The 23,886-nt window shown below is 43.5% G+C and overlaps 1 protein-coding gene across 1 annotated transcript in view; it reads left to right on the top strand.

Moving 5' to 3' along the window:
• Positions 1-23,886, top strand: part of LOC126284792 (mucin-5AC-like) — a 146,107-nt gene that overhangs the window by 22,770 nt on the left and 99,451 nt on the right. The window lies entirely within an intron of this gene.

Below are 23,886 nucleotides of genomic sequence, written 5' to 3'. Positions count from 1 at the left end.
CACACACATCCATGCCTGAGGAAGGATTCGAACCTGCGACCGTAGCAGCAGCGCGGTTCCGGATTGAAGCGCCTACAACCGCTTGGTCACAACAGCCGGCCCGATCAGACAACTAGACAATGAAGCAACATAATAAAATGTGTTAAAAAGCCGAAAGTGCATTGAATATCGAATATTTTGTGTGTACATTGTCAGTAGCTGTTGCTGCTTCATGAGGTTTAAGCAATAAATACCATAGTTTTATTGCTGTATAGGTATTAGTCGACCACAATATTGTTGTATCCGGGAGTGAGGGCAGTTCGGTCAGCTTATCGTGAATTTTTATCGTGATATTTCATGGATACACGCTGATTCACTTGCTAGTATATGCACAACTATCTTGAAATCGTTCCTCAGTCAGCACTGTACTTGTTTACTGTAACGCCACCACGTATTTCCGATTATGGCCACGGGAGACCAAGTGCAATAATATATGGCGGTCGGATGGTACAGTAGGTGGTGAGGAAGTTGTTGTTGTTGTTGTTGTTGTTGTTGTGGCTGTTGTTGCCGTCACCTCCGGCCCGAAGACTGATGGAGCGCGGAGTGGCCGTGTCACGGATTGCGCGATCCCTCCCGCCGGATGTTCCAGTCCTCTGTCGGGCTTGGGTGTGTGTGTTGTTCTTAGTATAACTCCGTTTAAGTAGTGTGTACGCCTAGGAACCGATGACCTCAGCAGTTTGGTCCCTTAGCAATTCACACACATTTGAACATTTTTTTTTCACACTAATCTATCCTGTTCAAGCGTCTACATCTCTGAATAACTGAACCTGCTTACTGTACGGTAAACGCTTATATTTCGGGTGAATGCCTAATTCCGGGTAGCTAATCTCCCTTGCTTGGTGCTACACTCCGTAACTCGCTCCGACAAGCAGTAGCGAAGGTCACTCTGCTACGCCATTGTGAGTGTGGTGTCTGTGTTGTCAACGTTTCGTCCTCCACAGGTATTATTGCATTGTCATCATCATCATCATCATCATCATCATTTAAGACTGATTATGCCTTTCAGCGTTCAGTCTGGAGCGTAGCCCCCTTATAAAATTCCTCCACGATCCCCTATTCAGTGCTAACATTGGTGCCTCTTCTGATGTTGAACCTATTACTTCAAAATCATTCTTAACCGAATCCAGGTACCTTCTCCTCGGTCTGCCCCGACTCCTACCCTCTACTGCTGAACCCATGAGTCTCTTGGGTAACCTTGATTCTCCCATGCGTGTAACATGACCTCACCATCTAAGCCTGTTCGCCCTGACTGCTACATCTATAGAGTTCATTCCCAGTTTTTCTTTGATTTCCTCGTTGTGGACACCCTCTTGCATTTGTTCCCATCTACTAGTACCTGCAATCATCCTAGCTACTTTCATATCCGTAACCTCAACCTTGTTGATAAGGTAACCTGAATCCACCCAGCTTTCGCTCCCATACAACAAAGTTGGTCGAAAGATTGAACAGTGCACAGATAACTTAGTCTTGGTACTGACTTCCTTCTTGCAGAAGAGAGTAGATCGTAGCTGAGCGCTCACTGCATTAGCTTTGCTACACCTCGTTTCCAGTTCTTTCACTATGTTGCCATCGTGTGAGAATATGCATCCTAAGTACTTGAAACCGTCCGCCTGTTCTAAATTTGTTCCTCCTATTTGGCACTCAATCCGTTTATATTTCTTTCCCACTGACATTACTTTCGTTTTGGAGATGCTAATCTTTTTACCATAGTCCTTACATTTCTGATCTAGCTCTGAAGTATTACTTTGCAAACTTTCAATCGAATCTGCCATCACAACTAAGTCATCCGCATATGCAAGACTGCTTATTTTGTGTTCACATAACTTAATCTCACCCAGCCAGTCTATTGTTTTCAACATATGATCCATAAATAATATGAACAACAGTGGAGACAGGTTGCAGCCTTGTCTTACCCCTGAAACTACTCTGAACCATGAACTCAATTTACCGTCAACTCTAACTGCTGCCTGACTATCCATGTAAGACCTTTAATTGCTTGTAAAAGTTTGCCTCCTATTCCATAATCTCGTAGAACAGACAATAACTTCCTCCTAGGAACACGGTCATATGCCTTTTCTAGATCTATAAAGCATAGATACAATTCCCTGTTCCACCCATAACACTTCTCCATTATTTGCCGTAAGCTAAAGATCTGGTCCTGACAACCTCTAAGAGGCCTAAACCCACACTGATTTTCATCCAATTGGTCCTCAACTAATACTCGCACTTTCCTTTCAACAATACCTGAGAAGATTTACCCACAACGCTGATTAAAGAGACACCTCTGTAGTTGTTACAATCCTTTCTGTTTCCATGTTTAAAGATTGGTGTGATTACTGCTGTTGTCCAGTCTGATGGAACCTGTCCGGACTGCCAGGCCATTTCAATTTTCCTGTGTAGCCATTTAAGACCTGACATTCCACTGTATTTGATGAGTTCCGACTTAATTTCATCCACCCCAGCTGCTTTATTGCACTGCAATCTATTGACCATTTTCTCCACTTCCTCAAATGTGATCCTATTTCCCTCATCATTCCTATCCCAGTCTACCTCGAAATCTGAAACTTTACTGATCGTATTTTCTCCTACATTGAGCAACTCTTCAAAATATTCCCTCCATCTGCCCAAGGCATCCACAGGATTCACCAACAGTTTTCCTGATCTGTCCAAAATACTTGTCATTTCCTTCTTACCTCCCTTTCGAAGATTGCTAATTACACTCCAGAATGGTTTTCCATCAGCTTGACCCATAGTCTCCAACCTGTTTCCAAAGTCTTCCCAAGATTTCTTCTTGGATGCTGCAATTATCTGTTTGGCTTTGTTTCTTTCTTCAACATAACTTTCTGTGTCTACCTGAGTTCTAATATGTAGCCATTTTTGATACGCCTCCTTTTTCCTTTTACAGGCTGCCTTGGCTGTGTCATTCCACCAAGCTGTTTGCTTCATTCTACTTTTGCACACTACTGTTCCAAGACATTCTTTAGCCACTTCCAGTACTGTGTCCCTATACCTTGTCCATTTCTTTACCAATGACTGTAATTGACTACATTCAACTAACTGGTACCTTTCTGAGATCGCTGTTATGTACTTGTACCTGATTTCCTTATCCTGAAGTTTCTCCACTCTTATCCTCCTACATATGGACCTGGCCTCCTGCACTTTCGGCCTCACAATCCCAATTTCACTGCAGATTAAATAATGATCAGTGTCATCAAAGAATCCCCTGAATACACTTGTGTCCCTCAGAGCTTTCCTGAATTCCTGATCTGTTATTATATAGTCAATGACAGATCTGGTTCCCCTGCCTTCCCAAGTATACCGGTGAATGTTCTTATGTTTAAAAAAGGAGTTTGTGATTACTAAGCCCATACTGGCACAGAAATCCAAGAGTTGTTTCCCGTTTCTGTTGGCCTCCATATCCTCTCCAAATTTACCCATAACCTTTTCATACCCTTCTGTTCGATTTCCAATCCTGTCGTTAAAATCATCCATGAGCAGAACACTGTGCTTGTCCTTTACTCTAACAACTACATCACTGAGTGCCTCATAAAAACTATCCATCTTATTTTGATCTGTCCCTTCACAATGCGAATATACTGACACAATACTAATTTTCTTGCTAGACATGGTCAAATCTATCCACATCAGTCGTTCGTTTACATACCTTATTGCAACAACGCTGGGTTCCATTTCTTTCCTGATGTAAAGCCGTACACCCCATTTTGCTATTCCTGCTTTGACTCCTGACAGGTAGACTTTGTATTCTCTCATTTCCTCTTCTTTCTCACCCCTTACCCGAATGTCACTAACAGCTAAAACGTCCAGCCCCATCTTACTTGCAGAGAGGCTGGGGCCAGCTCTAGCTTCTTCCCAGAGTAGCCCCCATTGATATTAATAGCTCCCCATCTCATTACCATTTGTTTGCCAAGTCGTATCTTAGGAGTCCCTGGTTTGTCAATTAGAGGTGGGACTCCGTCACCTCGAAAGGTCCGAGGCATTTTGCTCTGTTTGTTGTCAGCATCATATTTAAAGTACCAGGGAAGCAGGTTGCTAGCCTCACTTGCCTTGTCCCATTGGGTTTTACTCCTAACGGTTGAGGGACTAACCAGTAGATTTGGTAGTCTTTGCCGTATGAGCACAAAGGTGACCACGACTCAGAATATGCCCGAGATGCCCAGCCTTATTCCAAAGTAACTGGTATCCCGACTGTCGGGACCACTTACTGGGCCACTCATACGTTGCCCGTGGTTCATGAACTAGGACATGACTACAGGAACCACACCATTGTTGTCAAGGTAAAAATTTTCTACAGAGTCTAGTTGGAACTTTCCCTCAAGCCAGGTAAGAAGTACTTTCAAAATATAAGGGTTGTTCGGAAAGTAAGGAACGATCGGTCGCAAAATGGAAACCACAGGGAAAATCAAAACTGTTTTCTTTTGCACATTTAGCTACACCTTACAGGTACTTCTCTACATAGTCGCCGCTCTGACTTAGACATTTGTCGGAGCGTTATACCAAATTTCGAACACCATCGTCATAGAAGGCAGCCGCCTGTGCATTCAGATAATTCTCTGCACTGGTCTATAGCGCGTAGCCTGCGCCCAAGTGTTGTCTTCGTATCCAGCATTTCATATGAACAGAGATGATACTCAGGACGAGCCAATTAGGGTTGTGTTGTGGGTGATCGAACACTTTCCATCGAAAAGGCTGCAGTAACATCTTCACTGCCCCTGCAGAGTGCGGCTGAGAATTTCCATGAAGAAGGAAGTGCGTGGCAGTTGTGTTAGGTGGGCTGCATTCATTCAGGAGAAGTGTCTCATCGGGCGCTCCTACTTGGCGGGAGACATTATTGTTCTAGGCACCTTTACTCGCTCACAGTGCGCTCACAGCTGAAAAGAGCGCCTTGATGCGATCGATGGGCATACTAGAGGCACTACCCAAAGGCTCGTCGGATTTTCACAGTGGTTTCTATTTCGCGAGCGATCGTTCCTCACTTTCCGAATAGCCCACGTATTTCACATGAGACAGTAGTTTCAATCATGCTCTTTCTTATCTAATTAACAAAAGTATCGTCCAGCGCTCGCTTAGTGGTTAGGTTGTGCCTAAATACAAGCAACCGATGGTCCCTAATTCTGGGTAGTGAAAGGCTGGACTATTTCGGGTACCCGAAATTTAGTGCGAGTTTATACAAACAAATGTCCCGAACTTTATTCCAGATTCCACCTTTGTTGTGTTTAAGAGACAAAGACGGTGGGCCATTGATGGGTTGTGCATAATACAGAGCTGCAACAGTAGAAATGCTCCAAATGCTTTTGAAAAATGTGGAATCTATCGTTATGACCCTCTGACTTTTTCATCTGATTTTTCCCAACTGACGCCTCAATCTCTCTCAAAAAACGTCCAGGTACAGGCCATGTAACTCGCGAAAATAAAGGGCCGGTGATTTGCGACCGCGGTGATGGCGCCCGATAGCAACCCAGATGGGTTCCATATAATTTGCAACCGGCGAATTTTTACACCAAACATGATTCCACTATAATGCTCCTCAAACTGCTGTAAAATGATTCTGGCTCCGAGACACTGACAATCATGCTGCTGAAAGATTACATCACTGGAAAGGAGGACATAAAGCATGAGGGGGTGCAGGTAATTCGCAACTGTTAGCGTCTTCGATTACTACCACAGTTCCCATGCAAGCGCAGGAGAATGTCCCCGACAGCATAATAGGTACTGCTCCCATCCAGCCTCCGTCTGTGGCGCTTTGCGCGATTCGAGCAGCCGTTCACATCGATGACGGCATTTGTGGAGCCAACCACCAACTTAGTGTAGCAAAAATGTAATTCCCCTGAAGAGCCTAGACTTTTCCGTTGGTCCACGGTCGAATCCCGAAAATCCCGTGCCCACTGCAATCGTAACTGACGACATCGTCGGGTGGAGATGTGAACACGTTGGGGTGGTCTGCTGTGGAGCTCCGTGTCCAACCATGTTCCAAGGACAGTGTGGTCTGAAACACTTGTGCGTGCACCAGCATTGTCCTCTTTCGGCAGAGATGCAACAGATCACCATCTATCCTGCTTTACAGATCAGACAAGCCTCTGAACCCCAAGTTCCGTGAACGGTCGTGGACGTCCAACCATTTGGTGCTTAGTGGTAGTTTCACTATCCTTCTACCTCTTTCCGTAGATGTTCTCGATAGCAGCACGTGACAATTCGACCAGCTTCGCCGTTTTCGAGATACTCGTTCACAGGCTTTGCGTTATAATAATCTACCCTTTATCAAAGTCTCTTATTTCAACGGATTTCCCCATTTGCAGCCCATGTCTTCATTAGAGTGACCCCCCCTCCCCCGTCCGTGTCTGGTCCGCTTACATGCTTTCGTTATCGCGTCACGTGCCACTTAGCGCCACCAGGCGGCATCCAACGTTGTGGTGGCAATGATCATAATGTTTTGACCTATCAGGATATATTCAGATATGTGTAGTCCTATGGAAACTGTTGATAATGGTCTTTTAGCAACAAAAGAGCGTGAGCATAAACGATTATTTGGAGGCTGTGACAGAGAATCAATTCCGTGCAATGTACCATCACCATAAAAGATTTTAAAGCATATCTTCACTGACCTCATCCATCAAAAACGGCGGTTCATATCACCGTATGGCGTAACACACGTAGGTTTATAGTGATTTCTATAAATTGTTAATGGTAAAAGTTGCCAAGATTCTGTTGAAAGGGCACGACTGATTTTCTTTCCCAATCTGTGCTGTAGCTCCGTCTCTAATGACGTCGGCGGCGGGATATTAAACCCTAATCTCTCTTCTTTCCTTTCATCTCTTCGGCTCAGTAGAGGAAACTCATTCCCATCGTCGCTCTGAAGGCCTGGACACTCCAAAATTCCAAGTGGCCATGGCTGAGAAGCCGAAGTCGTAATTTTTACCGTGCGGAAATACATTGGTCAGCCAGAACATTACGACCATCAACCTAATAGCCGGTATGTCCGCATTTGGCACGGATAACAGCGGCGTCGCGGCATGGAAGCAATGAGGCCTTGGTAGGTCGCTGGAGGGAGTTGCCACGACATCTGCGCACGCAAGGTATCTAATTCTGGGGGGTGGGAAAGAGGGCTGGTCTGAAACCATGTCCAATCACGTCCCTGATGCATTCGATCTGGTGAGTTTGGGGGCCAGCACATCAATTGCAACTCGTCACTGTGTCCTTCCAACCACTCAATCACACTCCTCGCCTTGTAATATGGCGCATTATCTTGTTGAAAAATGCCACTGTCGTCAGGAAACACGATCGTCACGGAGGAGTGTACATTGGCTGTAACCAGTGTACGAAATCCTTTGGCCTTCATGATGCCTTACACTGTACCCATGGATGATCACGTGAATGTTCCCCAGAGCATAATAGAGCATCCACCAGCCTGTCTCTATTCTGCAGTATAGATATTAAGGAGCTGTTTCCCTTGAAGATGACAAGTTCTCGCCCCCCCCCCCCCTTTCAGCATGATGAAGAAGGCATCAGGATTCATTAGACCACGTAACGCCCTGCCTCTGCACCAGCATTCAGTGCCAATGGTCATGTGCGCCTTTCAGTTGTAGTTGCCAATGCCGTGCTATCAACATTGGCACATGCGTGGATCCTTGGCTGAGGAGGCCCATCGCTAAGGGGGTCGGACTTCTAACGGGCCGTCTTGGAGCAGGAGAGACGCCACAGGACATTTTAATTTCCACTGTCTATACGTTTACGAATAAATTCATAGAACTTTGTCAGCATGACCAGGAAGGATTCAGCATTCACAATCATAGCAGTGGAAGTTCAAAAAAATTACAAAATAAATTTTTTTACATGTGAAAGTTCATCATTTTTTCACTTCTATTGATTGCGTTTGTTGCTATAGGCACACGTTTCTTCATAAGTAAGAGAGATTCTTCGACGAATTTTCCACAGCATACAAACCATACTTACAGGTGTATGAAACTCTAGAAATTATTTAATTTATGAAAAAATAATGTGCTGTTACATTTTAAACACCATGCTTAGAAAAAACTCAAATTTTATAGTTTATTATCTTAATTTTATCACAGTTTTTAATAGATTTGGAAAATTCTACAGTTTCATACATCTGTAAGTCTGGTTTCTATGCTGTGCAAAATTAATCGAAGAATCGCCCTTACTTATGAAGAAAAGTGTACTTATAGCAACAAATGCAGCCTATGGTAAGAGAACAAAAGGTGAAATACAAATGTTGTTGTTGTTGTTGTGGTCTTCAGTCATGAGACTGGTTTGATTCAGCTCTCCATACTACTCTATCCTGTGCAAGCCTCTTCATCTCCCAGTACCTACTGCAAAAGTTCAAATGGCTCTGAGCACTATGGGACTTAACATCTTAGGTCATCAGTCCCCTAGAACTTAGAACTAGTTAAACCTAACTAACCTAAGGACATCACACACATCCATGCCCGAGGCAGGATTCGAACCTGCGACCGTAGCAGTCACGCGGTACCTACTGCAGCCTACATCCTTCTGAATCTGCTTAGTGTACTCATCTCTTGGTCTCCCTCTACGATTTTTACCCTCCACGCTGCCCCCCAGTCCTAAACTGGTGATCCCTCGATGCCTCAAAACATGTCCTACCAACCGATCCATTCTTCTAGTCATGTTGTGCCACAAACTCCTCTTCTTCCCAATTCTATGTAATACCTCCTCATTAGTTATATGATCTACCCACCTAATCTTGAGCATTTTTCTGTAGTACCCCATTTCGAAAGCTTCTATTCTCTTCTTGTCTAAACTATTTATTGTCCATGTTTCACTTCCATACATGGCTACACTCCTTACAAATACTTTCAGAAACTACTTCCTAACACTTAAATCAATACTCGATGTTAACAAATTTCTCTTCCTCAGAAAAGCTTTCCTTGCCATTGCTAGTCTACATTTTATATCCTCTCTACTTCGACCATCATCAGTTATTTTTCTCCGCAAATAGCAAAACTCCTTTACTACTTAAAGCGTCTCATTTCCTAAACTAATTCCTGCAGTGTCACCCGACTTAATTCGACTACATTCCATTATCCTCGTTTTGCTTTTGTTTTGTTCATCTTATATCCTCCTTTCAATACACTGTCCATTCCGTTCAACTGCTCTTCCAGGTCCTTTGCTGTCTCTGGCAGAATTACAATGTCATCTGCGAACCTCAAAGTTTTTATTTCTTCTCCATGGATTTTAATACCTACTTCGAACTTTTATTTCGTTTCCTTTACTGCTTGCTCAATTTACAAATTGAATAGCATCTGGGAGAAGCTACACCCCTGTCTCACTCCCTTCCCAACCACTGCTTCCCTTTCATGTCCCTCGACTCTTATAACTGCCATCTGCTTTCTGTACAAATTGTAAATAGCCTTTGCTCCCTGTATTTTACCCATGCCACCTTCTTAATTTGAAAGAGAGTATTCCAGTCAACATTGTCAAAAGCTTTCTCTAAGTCTACAAATGCTAGAAACGTAGGTTTGCCTTTCCTTAATCTTTCTTCTAAGATAAGTCCTGCAAATGCAAGAAAAAAAATTCTAAATTTTTGGACTTCCACCACTATATGGGTAAGTCCTGAATCCTTTCTGGTCATTCTGACAAAGTTTTATGAATTTATTTTTAAAAGTATAGACAGTCGAAATTGAAAATTCCTGTGATGTCTCTCCCGCTCCAAGAGTCCCGTTTGATGTCCTACCCCCGTTAAGAGAGTTCAGTGCACTGTGTGTTCAGACACACTTGTACTCTGCCCAGCATTAAAGCTGGATGTTAGTCCACCACAGTTAGCCACATGTCATGTTTTACCAGTCTGCCCATCGTACAACGTCCAACATCTGCAACGAAGGGTGGCCGCTGAACCCCCTGATGCCTCTATGTTGTTTCACCAGTTTCCGAAGTGCTCGCGCCGAGCCTCTGAGATATCACAGTCTGCTTTTAGTCAAAAACGTCGCTAGCCTTCCCGTTCCTCACACGGACAACACGCTCACCGGCAACACGAGCATCCTGCGTGTGACTGGCTAGCAGTCATTCTTCGTCAGGTGACGCTGCTACAGCTCGCGCACAGCCGATGAACAGTGACCAGTTTTCATCCAAAGTGCTCAGCGACTTCATTCGTTTGTTCGGAGGGGGAGGCCGATTATTAAGCGTTTTCCATCTTTCGGCCGGTCAGCGATGACAGAACCGAGGCACGCACACTGTAATCTTTCTCAAACGATTTCACAAAACCTACTTGGTAGAAAAAAACACTTTTGCTTTACTACATCTACACCACATCTACTTGATTACTCTGCTATTCGCAATAAAGTGCCTGGCAGAGGGTTTAATGAATCACCTTCAAGCCGTCTCTCTACCGTTCCACTCTCGAACGGCACGCGGGAAAAATGAGCACTTAAATTTTTCTGTGCGAGCCTTGATTTCCCTTATTTTATCGTGACGATCATTTCTCCCAATGTAGGTGGGTGGCAACAGAATGTTTTCGCAATCGGAGGAGAAAACTGGTGATTGAAATTTCATGAAAAGATCCCGTGGCAACGAAACACGCCTTTATTTTAATGATTGCCACTCCAATTCACTTTTGATGTCTGTGACACTGTCTCCCCTATTTCGCGATAATGCAGAACGAGCTGCTCTTCTTTGTACTTTTTCAATGTCATCCGTCAGTCCCACCTGATGCGGATCCCACACCTCACAGCAATACTAGAGAATAGCGCAGACAAGCGTAGTGTAAGCAGTCTCTTTAGTAGACCTGTTGCACCTTCTAAGTGTTCCACCAATTAATCGCAGTCTTTGGTTTGCTCTACCACCAACATTATCTATGTGATCGTTATAATTTAGATTCTTTGTAATTGTAATACCTAAGTATTTAGCTGAATTTACAGCCTTCAGATTTGTGTGAGTTATCGCGTAATCGAAATTTAGATGATTTCTTTTAGTACTCATGTGAATAACTTCACACTTTCCTTTATTCAGGGTCAATTGCCATTTTTCCCACCATACAGACATCTTATCTAAATCATTTTGCAAGTCGTTTTGATCATCTGATGACTTTACAAGACGGCAAATGACATCTGCAAATAATCGAAGACGGTTACTCAGATTGTCTCCTATGTCGTTAATACAGATCAGGAACAACAGAGGTCCTATAACACTTCCTTGGGGAACGCCGGATATTATTTCTGTTTCACTCGATGACTTTCCGTCTATTACTACGAACTGTGACCTTTCTGACAGGAAATCACGAATCCAGTCGCACAACTGAGGGATACTCCGTAGACACGCAGTTTGGTTAGAAGACGTTTGTGAGGAACGGTGTCGAAAGATTTCTGGAAATTTAAAAATATGGAATCAATTTGACATCCCCTGTCGATAGCACTTATTACTTCATGAGTATAAACAGCTAGTTGTGTTTCACAAGAACAATGTTTTCTGAATCCGTGCTGACTATGCGTCAATAAATCGTTTTCTTCGAGTTACATCATAATGTTCGAATATAGTATATGTTCCAAAACCCTACTGCAAATCGACGTTAGTGATATAGGCCTGTAATTCAGCGGATTAATCCTACTTCGCTTTTTGGGTATTGGTGTGAACTGAGCAATTTTCCAATCTTTACGTACGGATCTTTCTGTGAGCGAGAGGTTGTATATAATTGCTAAATATGGAGCTATTTTATCAGCATACACTGAGAGGAATCTGACTGGTGTACAATCTGGGCCGGAGGCCTTGCCTTTATTAAGTGATTTAAGCTGCTTTGTTACACCGAGGATATCTACTTCTATGTTTCTCATCTTGGCAGCTGTTCTTGATTGGAATTCAGGAATATTTACTTTTTCTTCTTTGATGAAGGAGTTTCGGAAAATCGTGTTTAATAACTCTGCTTTAGTGACACTGTCATCAGTGACTTCACCGTTGTTATCGCGGAATGGTGGTATTGATTGCGTCTTGCCACTGGTGTGCTTCATGTATGACCAGAATCGCTTTGGGTTTTCTGCCAGATTTCGAGACAGAATAGATTTATATGTCAGATTCATGATTTCGTTAATGATTATAGTTATTGTGATATTGACGCGAAAAGTAAGACACTGCGCAAAATTCGGAAAAGTGTGCAATGAAAAATAGAGGTTGCTATGATTTTGTGTTTGGTGCATATTATATAATATGTTGTCGTGCGTATGAAATTTAGCTAACATATTGAATTTTTCTTTAGATTTGGGTTTGGTTATCTACTTGTCACAAATTCAGAGAAAACTGACCTGATGTAGTACACTTATTTGCAGTCGCGCCGTTCCAGCGATAAGGACAGAATGAAATATCCGCAACATTTCTCACGCTTCATAAACGGTTTCAGATATCGAAATGAGATTTTGAAAAATGATAGCATGCAAAGAGGAGACAATTTTACCATATCGTTATTATGTAAAACTTCATTATTTACAGTATTATTCTAATAAAGATATTTTTGGTGAAACAATGTAATTTTTAGAGGTCATCGATAGCTCGTGAAGCGAGAAATGCTAAGGTTTTTGGAACAACATATGTGAAGAAATTACATATTTTTGCTTTTTCATAAGCTACTGACTTTACTTTTCCTCAGTTCCTCAAATGGTTCAAATGGCTCTGAGCACTATGGGACTCAACTGCTGTGGTCATCAGTCCCCTAGAACTTAGAACTACTTAAACCTAACTAACCTAAGGACATCCCACACATCCATGCCCGAGGCAGGATTCGAACCTGCGATCGTAGCAATCGCACGGTTCCGGACTGCGCGCCTAGAACCGCGAGACCACCGCGGCCGGCCTCAGTTCCTCACTTAATAAACTTATAAACTACTGATTGAGAATTCTCTCGCAATTATGTCTGCACAACATGTTAGTGAGAAGAGAAAGTGTAAGCTCCGCTGAGTTTTGGCGAAAGAAGCAAACTTTGACATAGCAGCCAGAGAATTGTGTAGGTTTAGCTCAAAATTCGCCACTCATGACGCTTCTCTGAAAGTTATAATTGGTTAACAAGCCAAGCGCTGCATTTTCGGACGAATTTCTTTTAGATACTAACGAAAACGGAGGTGGCAATAAATATTTTTGAATGGTGACCATGCAAGTGTGGGAGTGGAGGGGCCCCACTTAATATTTGCAGAAACTGTGAGCTTAGGCTATAGTTTAGAGCGGCATTTTCCCTCTAGTCCTAGGCATGTCTTCTACAGCGCTCTGAGCTGCCTTCCGCCACTGCCTCTCTTCCCACGCTTACCCAGCCGACTGCGCATCTAGCGGCCACGGCATTTTGCGTGCACTATTTCACCTGGACGGGTTTATATCGATTGCAGTTTGCTGCTCATAATGTTCTGGCTGATCAGTGTATGTTCGTACTTCGAAATTGGATAGAAGCTATTGAATAAGCCGGAAATTGTACTAAATGTTAGGCAACAACTCACGAGGAGTTTGATTTTGAAGTGCGTAAATTTAGTTTCTTTTCTTGTGAACTAAAAGAGAAATAAATTAGGGTACCTTACTTTCTGACCTATCCTCGTGCTACTAACAGTAGTCTTACTTAGATTTTTTCATTAATTATTCAGTATGAACGGAATGGATAGTGTCTTGAAAGGAGGATATAAGATGAACATCAACAAAAGCAAAACGAGGATCATGTAAGGTGATCGAATTAAGTCGGGTGATGTTAAGGGTATTAGATTAGGAAATGAGACACTCAAAATAGCAAAGGAGTTTTGCTATTTGGGGAGCAAAATAACTGATGATGGTCAAAGTGGAGATGATATGAAATGTAGACTAGCAACGGGGAGGAAAGCGTTTCTGAAGAAGAGAAATTTGTTAACATCGAGTATAGATTTAAGCGTCAGGAAGTCGTTTCTGAAAGTATTTGTTTGGAGTGTAGCCATGTATGGAAGTGAAACATGGACGATAAATAGTTTGGACTAGAAGAGAATAGAAGCTTTAGAAATGTGGTGCTGCAGAAGAATGCTGAAGATTAGATGGGTAGATTACATAACTAATGAGGAGGTGTTGAATAGAATTGGGGAGAAGAGAAATTTGTGGCACAACTTGCGTAGAAGAATGGATCGGAGGTAGGACATGTTCTGAGGCATCAAGGCATCACCAATTTAGTATTGGAGGGCAGCGTGGAGGGTAAAAATCGTAGAGGGAGACCAAGAGATGAATATACCAAGCAGATTCAGAAGGATGTAGGTTGCAGTAGGTAGTGGGAGATGAAGCAGCTTGCACAGGATAGAGTAGCATGGAGAGTCTCAGGACTGAAGACCACAAAAACAACAACATTCAGTATCAGTACGAAATACTTACAAGCTGTCTGCTTAGTACTTCTTTTGCTTTTTACGCAGTATATCCTACCTCCATAATTTAAGATAGCTTAAAAACCGAGTGCAACGACGGAATTAGAACGCGTACTCTGCCTTTCGTGGACAATGCTGTTATAATTGAACAGTCCAAACTAGTGTGACGGGTCGTCTCAGAACGCCTACAAGACCAGGTTCCTCATTGTTGCTTCCACAGCAGTGGGAAAACGACAGGAATCCAGGAAAACGGATTCAGTTAACACAGAAATGGAATTTATTGTTACCACAGTAGTGGTCGCTGAAACCATCACTTGGAAGCCGGCAGCACTACCAACAGTTTGCAACTACTTCTTGTCGTGTTGATTTATTTGATTTTTAAGGCGACGGCAACCACAGGACTGAATGGCATGATTTGGAAGCTAGCCAGTGTCACCAGACAAAAAACCTAATGACTGACACAACGATCTCTTGTCCTATGCCACTGTAACCACATGCCTACCTATAGTGCATCCAATTCAGGCAAATGAAAGATTTATAGATATCGAAGTCTCTATACAACTTCACTGTACGTTTGTGTAATGGTCTATTTTGTTGGACCTTACGCACTTCAAGACGTTAACTGAAAACGGTGACGATGATGTAACCCCTTCTTAACCGGAGCGCTGATTCCACAGGGACGGAAAATCAGCTCGCAACATCCCGGCAAACTTTCCAGAATGCCATCAGAGTAGGTGATAAGTTACGGTTGCCACGAATCCTGTGTCATCTTGGTCTCCCTTAAAATGTGTGATACGTGTACTTCTTATCAATAAGAGTATTTTTATGTTCTTCATTCCACTTGAGTTTTAAAACGTGTAATTGGATCATATATTGAAGTCCAAACTGTAACGAACGAGGTATGTTTTATCTCTTGAAACAAGAGCCGCTCACGTGAATAGAAATAGCTACATGGAACGCCAAACTTTGACAATATATTCAACACAACCGTGAAAATACATTGGGCAGACGGTATAAAATATTCAGTGACAGATTAAACAAAATACTAATCAACCATACATGGATAGCTTCTTCGTTTCTGCTAATCTCCAAGGACAGCCGTCATACTAACTCCGCAGAAAACCTCGGCGTTTGCTGTATTGATAATGGCAGACATGAAAGTAGCGCCCTACCGAAGTTATCCTGCGCCTCTGGCACAATTGCCCCCCCCCCCCCCCCCCCACAAAATATCTTTCTTCTTTCCCACACAAACCGCCTTTCTGCAATTTTTATACACAAAGTTAGCAAATAGTATAATTATGTATGTAGCTTTAACAAAAATTAAGCATTATTGCGCAGTATTACTTAAATAAGCTGTAATTATGAAAAATAATACACAGTACAAAATATATATCTTATTCTCTATGGTAACTCCTGTACATTGATTTATAATAATAATAATAAATTATCAGTTGTAGATATTCATTCGAAATAAAAGAAAAGCGTTACAGTTACGATTTCCTTTTTCAGAAACTGTGTTTTTGCAGTATTTTAGTTTTACTTTCCATTTCCTTGCCGTGCGGAGTGGCCGCGCGGTTTGAGGCGTCATGTCACGGATAGTTCGGCCCCTCCCGCCGGAGGTTCGAGTCCTCCCTCGGGCATTGGTGTGTGTGTAGTTCTTAGTATAAGTTAGTTTAAGTAGTGTGTAAGTCTATGGACCGATGACCATCAGTTTGGTCCCTTAGTAATTCACACGTTTGAACATTTCCTTGCTCTGATCAAACAATTTGGTTATGTTTATCAGTTGTATCCTGCTATTGCGAAGGTAGTGAAATCTGATAGTTTGCTTTCACCCCCACACTCGACCTTAGGTAGCTTTTTTTATCATCTTGAATTTTCCGAAACTGCGTTCACAAGATTCTGCAATCACTAACATTGCCATTTATATATCCTCAAAGCTATTGATACGTTTGGATAAGCGTTTGGAGGAAATTGGCAGAACTGTCAATAAATCTGTAAGAGTACGAGGGGGTGGGGATCTTTTCTCAACAGCACAGTCAAAGTTACACCAGATGTGCTCAATAATGGTCATGTGTGGGGAGTTTGGTGGCCAGCGGTGTTGATCAAACTCAGATGAGTGTTCCTGAAGTCACTCTTCAGCAATTCTGGACGTGTGGGTTATCGCATTGTCCTGTTGGAACTGCCCAAGTCCATCGGAATGCACAACGGACATGAATGGATGCAGGTGATCAGACCGGATGCTTATGTACGTGTCACCTGCCACAGTCGTGTCTAGACGTATCAGGTATCCCGTATCAGTACAACTGCACATGCTCCACACCATTACAGATCCTCCACCAACTTGACCAGTCCCCTGCTGACATACATGGTCCATTGATTCATGAGCTTGTCACCATATCCGTACGTCTTCATCCTCTCGATACAATTTGAAACGAGACACGTCCGACCAGGCAACATGTTTTCAGTCATGAACAGTCCAATGTCAGTGTTGACAGACCCAGGCGAGGCGTAAAGCAGGGGGAGGAGAGTGGGTGTTCGGCTCCGGAAGTCCATATCGATGATGTTTCGTTGAATGGTTCACTTGTTGATGGCCTACCATTGAATTCTGCAGCAGTTTGCGGAAGAGTTGCACTTCTGTCACGTTGAACGATTCTCTTCAGTCGCCGTTGATCCCGTTCTTGAAGGATCTTTTTCTGGTCGCAGCGATGTCGGAGATTTGGTGTTTTACCGGATTCTTGATATTCGCGGTACACTCGTGAAATGGTCGCACGGGAAAAGCCACACTTCATCGCTACCTGGGAGATGCTGTGTCCCATCGCTCGTAAGCCGATTATAACACCACGTTCAAACTCACTTAAATCTTGATAACCTGCCATTGTAGCAGCAGTAACCGATGTAACACCTGCACCAGACACTTGTTGTCTTATATAGGTATTGCCGACCGCAATGTCGTGTTCTGCCTGTTAACATAGCTATGTATTTGAATACACAAGCGCATACCAGTATCTTTGGCGCTTCATTGTAGAAATATATGTAGATCTTATGAAGATAACTGTAATACTTAAGGGCGTGACACACTGTACAAAAGGACACAGTTAAGTCCTGCCTTGTCGACAAAAGACTTTCCCCAAGCCACGGAAGGTGGACGACTGCTGTTTACAAGTGTTGTGCTTCGCTCTGTATGGGGTGCCCTGTTTAATGGCTGACAGACAGCTGAGAGCGCCACCGAGATCCACAGGCCCTAGCGCACTTGCAAGCAAACCTCCGCGTTCTGGCACTGATGAGCTGACCGGGATCGACCGACTGCCGTGTCATCCTATGCCAGTGTCATTATGCTGATGCGGTGTGGAAGGACGCGGATCATCGCTCGGTACTCCCGGCTGTTGTCACCTCTCTTGACCTCCAAGCCCCTACTTCTCACTCAAATGGCTGGTCAGTTGGCACCACGATGCTGTCCACCCCAATCTAGTCCTCTCTCCAAGGAAAAATCATTTGCAGTACCGGGAATTTAACCTAGTTCCTTCGCATAGCAGATAGATACGCTGACCACTGAGTTACGGATGAGGACCTAGAACACTCAAAGGTCATCTTGTTGCGGCCACTTGGACGCATCACACGCATTTTTTGAGAAAATATGACGTTTGTGGTGCTGAAGATTTCGCAAAGGGCTGTGAGACTGGCGCCACCACTTGAGACGGCGTGAGAATCGCTGCGAGAAACAGCGGCGTTCTTAAGTGCACCACCCAGGTCGTTGATGATAGGAAGCTCTGCCTCTGCGAAGAAGACTGATTTTTCCAGAGCCAAATATAAATGATTGGCGCTTCGTAACCAAGACTGGCAAGATGGAGCAAATGGTGCCGTTTGTTAGGGGACGTTGCAAATTGAGCCCACTAGTGCTGAGGCGATACGATGGGAAATTCAGTGACCTGAAGGACTAGAGCGAGGGAAACGGAATCAAAACTCCTATGTCGGAGCATTCGAGCAGTCATTCGCATTCTACGTCTTTTATCATTTTGATGATTTTGGAGTATATTCTCATTCTACATCTACATCTACATTTATACTCCGCAAGCCACCCAACGGTGTGTGGCGGAGGGCACTTTACGTGCCACTGTCATTACCTCCCTTTTCTGTTCCAGTCACGTATGGTTCGCGGGAAGAACGACTGTATGAAAGCCTCCGTGCGAGCTCGAATCTCTCTAATTTTACATTCGTGATCTCCTCGGGAGGTATAAGTAGGGGGAAGGAATATATTCGATACCTCATCGAGAAACGCACCCTCTCGAAACCTGTACAGCAAGCTACACCGCGATGCAGAGCGCCTCTCTTGCAGAGTCTGCCACTTGAGTTTGCTAAACATCTCTGTAACGCTATCACGGTTACCAAATAACCCTGTGACGAAACACGCCGCTCTTCTTTGGATCTTCTCTATCTCCTCCGTCAACCCGATCTGGTACGGATCCCACACTGACGAGCAGTACTCAAGTATAGGTCGAACGAGTGTTTTCTAAGCCACCTCCTTTGTTGATGGACTACATTTTTTAATACAAACCATACAAAAATGCACGGAAGTATGTTTTTTAACACATATCTACGTTTTTTAAAATGGAATCACGTTAGTTTTGTTAGCACATCTGAACATATAAACAAATACGTAATCAATGCCGTTTGTTGCATTGTAAAATGTTAATTACATCCGGAGATATTGTAACCTAAAGTTGACGCTTGAGTACCACTTCTCCGCTGTTCGATCGTGTGTATCGGAGAGCACCGAATTACGTAGGGATCCAAAGGGAACGGTGATGGACCTTAGGTACAGAAGAGACTGGAACAGCACATTACGTCCACATGCTAACACCTTTTCATTGGTCTTTTTCACTGACGCACATGTACATTACCATGAGGGGTGAGGTACACGTACACACGTGGTTTCCGTTTTCAATTACGGAGTGGAATAGTGTCCTGACATGTCAGGCCAATAGATGTTCAATGCGGTGGCCATCATTTGCTGCACACAATTGCAATTTCTGGCGTAATGAACGTCCTACACGCCGCAGTACATCTGGTGTAATGTCGCCGCAGGCTGCCACAATACGTTGTTTCATATCCTCTGGGGTTGTAGGCACATCTCCTTTAACGTACCCCACAGAAAGGAGTCCAGAGGTGTAGGATTAGGAGAACGGGCTGGCCAATTTATGCGTCCTCCACGTCCTATGAAACGCCCGTCGAACATCGTGTCAAGGGTCAGCCTAGTCTTAATTGCGGAATGTGTAGGTGCACCATCATGCTGATACCACATACGTCGACGCGTTTCCAGTGGGACATTTTCGAGCAACGTTGGCAGATCATTCTGTAGAAACGCGATGTATGTTGCAGTGCTCTCCGATACGCACGATCGAACAGCGGAGGAGTGGTACTCAGGAGTCAAATTTAGGTTACAATATCTCCGCATGTAATTAACATTTTACAATGCAACAAACGGCACTGAATACGTATTTGTTTATATGTTCAGATGTGCTAACAAAACTAACGTGGTTCCATTTAAAAAAAAAGTATGTTTGTGTTAAAAAAACATACTTCCGTGCATTTTTTGTATGGTTTGTATTAAACAATTACACTAGCCCTCTCCTCACATTCGGTCTGTGGAATCGGTTCGTCACTATTTGATGTGGTTTACGAAATACATCCAGCGGTAACGGTAGGTGACTCACCCTGTATAGTTTCGACACAACGTCTGTTGTCTACACTAGAGGTACGAGACGCTGTACGATTATCGAGAAACACCAAACTTTCTCTGTGATTCAGCATGGCTGGCCGCAGATGCTGAACCACTTTTTACTTGGATAAGTAACTGAATATGAAATAGGAAGCAGAGCACAGGTTAAGCTACTCTGAAATCTGGGTACACAGAGATGCGGAGATAAAAACTGTTGGCTGTCAGTCAATGCGCACGCGACTACCACCACCCTATCTTGATATCAACATGTCATCTGACACTATGCCACCTGCCCAATTTCGTTTAATTCATACTCCACAAGTACTACATTTTTGGTGCCCAACATGGGCCATTTAATTTAATTTGCTAACCCCAGTGTTACTCCATAACATAGGAGATTGACCTACAGTGATGTGGAATTTCCGTGAGCTTTCTCTGCATGAAGGAGCACTGAACCATGTGACAAAATGAGTGTATGAGCCTTTCTGGAAATAACGCGAAGCAAAACGCGAGTTCGTGATCAACCTCAGTTTCAGTGCGTGCGATAACAACTCTGAGGTGTAAACAAATATATGTAATGTGTAGGAGGAAGAGTGGAAAGCCAAACACGATAACATAGAAGCTGCCAAATATAATCTTCAACCTGGTGCCTCCCGTCAGCCGTTCGTACAGACCGAACATGCAATAGGTGATGCCTACTTTCATTGTAAGAATGGTCTTCAGTCAGAACATTTGTGAGTGATCCTCACTGTACAAGCACCAGAACATCCCATGCTTTCTCACCTGCTTAACAGCCGAGGGTGATCTAAATCATCTATTTTTCTGCGTGTGCGTTGGTTCGAGACCTGCAAATCACTTTGCGCAAGAGACCAACCGGAAAGATCAGTTTTCCACTAAATGTAACGATTATCCTCGTATCAAAAAAGCAAAATGCCACAAAACAAGCATGGTCTGTTAAATAGAATGTGACCTATATAAACAGGATGTCCCAGGAGGAATGGTCAATATTTGGGGATAGACAGGAAAGGCCATTCGAAGCAAAGAAGCCTAGTACACATGGTCTCTAAAATAGATACCTTAACAACTATGAACACTTGTTCACCTTAGATATTGTGAAACAAATCTCTTCTACTGCAAACTCTTTGCTTTCCATATTTTGAGAGGTGACAGTATGGACCAAAACAAGAAAAAATACCTAGTAAAGTTCAGACCTTCAAAGCTATAAACACTTGTTCATTTTCGCTAATGTGCAACACATCTCTTTAGCTAAACGGGGGCTGACAGCTCTTAAGGTATGCTTTTCAGAGCCGTTGATTACTTGACTTTTTTTCTTGTTTTGATCCATAGTACCTCCTTCAAAAATATGGAAATCAAAGAACTTGTGGTAGAACAGTTTTGTTTCACAGTACCGGAAATAAAGTGCTCATAGCTTTTAAGGTATGCACTTTAGAGCTGATGTTTACTAGACTTCCCCTTCAGGGGAAATGGGATCCTTCCTGGCGAATCTACACATCACTGTGAAGGCTAAGTTAAATGCAGAATCAATTAATCAAATACTGTGTGGTCTGACCGGGATTCGAGCCCAGGGCATTTAGATTCCTAGTCATCTACTTTACAAAAAAATGGCGCTGATAACTATGGGACTTAACATCTGAGGTCGTTAGTTCCCTAGAACTACTTAAATCTAACTAACCTAAGGACATCACACACGTCCATGCCCGAGGCAGGATTCGAACCTGCGACCGTAGAAGACGCGCGGTTCCGGGCTGAAGCACCTAGAACCGCTCGGCCACCACGGCCGGCCATCTACTTTACAACTAGTCCACTAAGCCTGATATTATTTATGGTAATCATAAGACCATGATGGTACTGGCTGGCTTTACTGTATGAGCAGCAAATGCCGGTAAATTTAAATAAATAAAATGTTGAAGAGCTAGTCTTCATTTGGTATAAAAAAAAGACCCACCCAGATATCCGTGGGCGTTAGCACGCCGTTTCCGTCATTCGAGGAGGTGCCGACAAGGGCCAGTGGGCTGGCCAGTCTGGATGAGGTGTTTAGGGGGTTTCCCACATGCAATAGATGAATACTGGGCTCGCACCCACGTCTCGCTTCAGCTACGCGATTCGCAAATATTTAGAAAACGTTCAAACACATTCATGTCGATATGAAACTTCCTGGCAGATTAATACTATGTGCCGGACCGAGACTCGAACAAGGGACCTTTGCCTTTTCGCAGGAGAGCTTGTGTAAAGTTTGGAAGGTACGAGACGAGGTACTGGCAGAAGTAAAGCTGTGAGGAGGGGGCGTGAGTCGTGTTGGGTAGCTCAGATGGTAGAGCACTTGCCCGCGAAAGGCAAAGGTCCCGAGTTCGAGTCTCGGTTCGGCACACAGTTTTAATCTGCCAGAGTTTCATATCAGCGCACACTTCGCTGTAGAGTGAATATCTCATTCTGGAAACAGTCACGTCGGACAGCACAGATGTGGACATCTGGGGTACACAAATTCTGCACACGCCGTGGGGGAGGGAGTGGGCAGGAGTGCCGACAGAAAGGCCATCCGAGCACCTCCTCCCGCAAACAACTGACTTGCCGACCTGTTGATGATATGGGATAAAGTGCAGAAAAAAGGACTTGCTGTAAAAAGAAAATTAAGTCGTGCGGCATTTTTGCCAGGGAGAACCTCGAGGGGATGTTCAGTTGTCTACTTGGAAAAGCTTTCCATTGTGAAGAGTGTTACGAGTCCTAATTGTATCCGTGGAAAGACAAGGGAGAGGATAAAACCAGATGCTATGGCATAGCTAAACGCTCTAGAATAGCACCTTAGGGTTACCAAACTTGATGTCACCAACTGTTGGTCGGATTGCCATCAACATCGTCACATGTCTTGACTCCATGAGGATACTCACGAGATTGACGCACAGTCTAATGATAATTAATCGTGCACTACCAGAGCTCTCCTTCCCTCTGGAGCCTAATGCTGGCGATGAAAATGTCTTTCGCATTCAGAATTCTAGCTGGATACGTCTAGCTCGAGTACTATTTCACAGGTGTGTTTCAGCGACAGCGGTTACGGAGGCGAGTACTTCGGAAATGAAGATACGACGCTGCTAACACGTGCACGCTGACAGTAGACAGCACGCGATGTAACCATCTTGCTGGCGATGCAAATTCCAGTTGACGTTTTCTCTGTGTTGGTTAGTTAAGTATGGGTTTTAAAACCCTCCATCTACGAGACACAATGGATTTGGTTCAAATGGTTCTGAGCACTATGGGATTTAACATCTGAGGGCATCAGTCCCCTACAACTTAGAACTACTTAAACCTAACTAACTTAAGGACATCACACACATCCATGCCCGAGGCAGCATTCGAACTTGCGACCGTAGCGGTCGCCACAATGGATTTCCCTTTGTGTTTAACAAAACACATTTCGACAACTATGTGTCGTATTCTGTGGGTCTCGATTTATTTCTGAAAAATGTTATACAAAGTTCATGGTTGTTTTTCTATTCTCTGCCTAATGACTATGACTTGTGGATTTTGTTTATAGTGTTTCTATTGCTCACATGAAACTATACTACTTATGAAAGTGTATTTCTACGGGCTGGCTTCTTTTTATGGCTTTTTATCGTTCGATGTAATGTTATCTGCAAAGTAGTCGTAAGGAATTTGCTTATTTTTCAAAATACTTTTCGGTGAGTAATGTTTGTGTACGTCTAATACTTACATTTTTCGTCCAGTTGTACTTGTCTAGTATGAATCCGTTTTCCTTTATCATGATATACACTGTTTTCTACATCG

This window comes from Schistocerca gregaria, chromosome 8 (assembly GCF_023897955.1).
Source record: "Schistocerca gregaria isolate iqSchGreg1 chromosome 8, iqSchGreg1.2, whole genome shotgun sequence".
Lineage (NCBI taxonomy): Eukaryota > Metazoa > Arthropoda > Insecta > Orthoptera > Acrididae > Schistocerca > Schistocerca gregaria.
The sequence above is the reverse complement of the archived record's forward strand: the minus strand, read 5'-3'. Positions and strand labels throughout refer to the sequence as shown.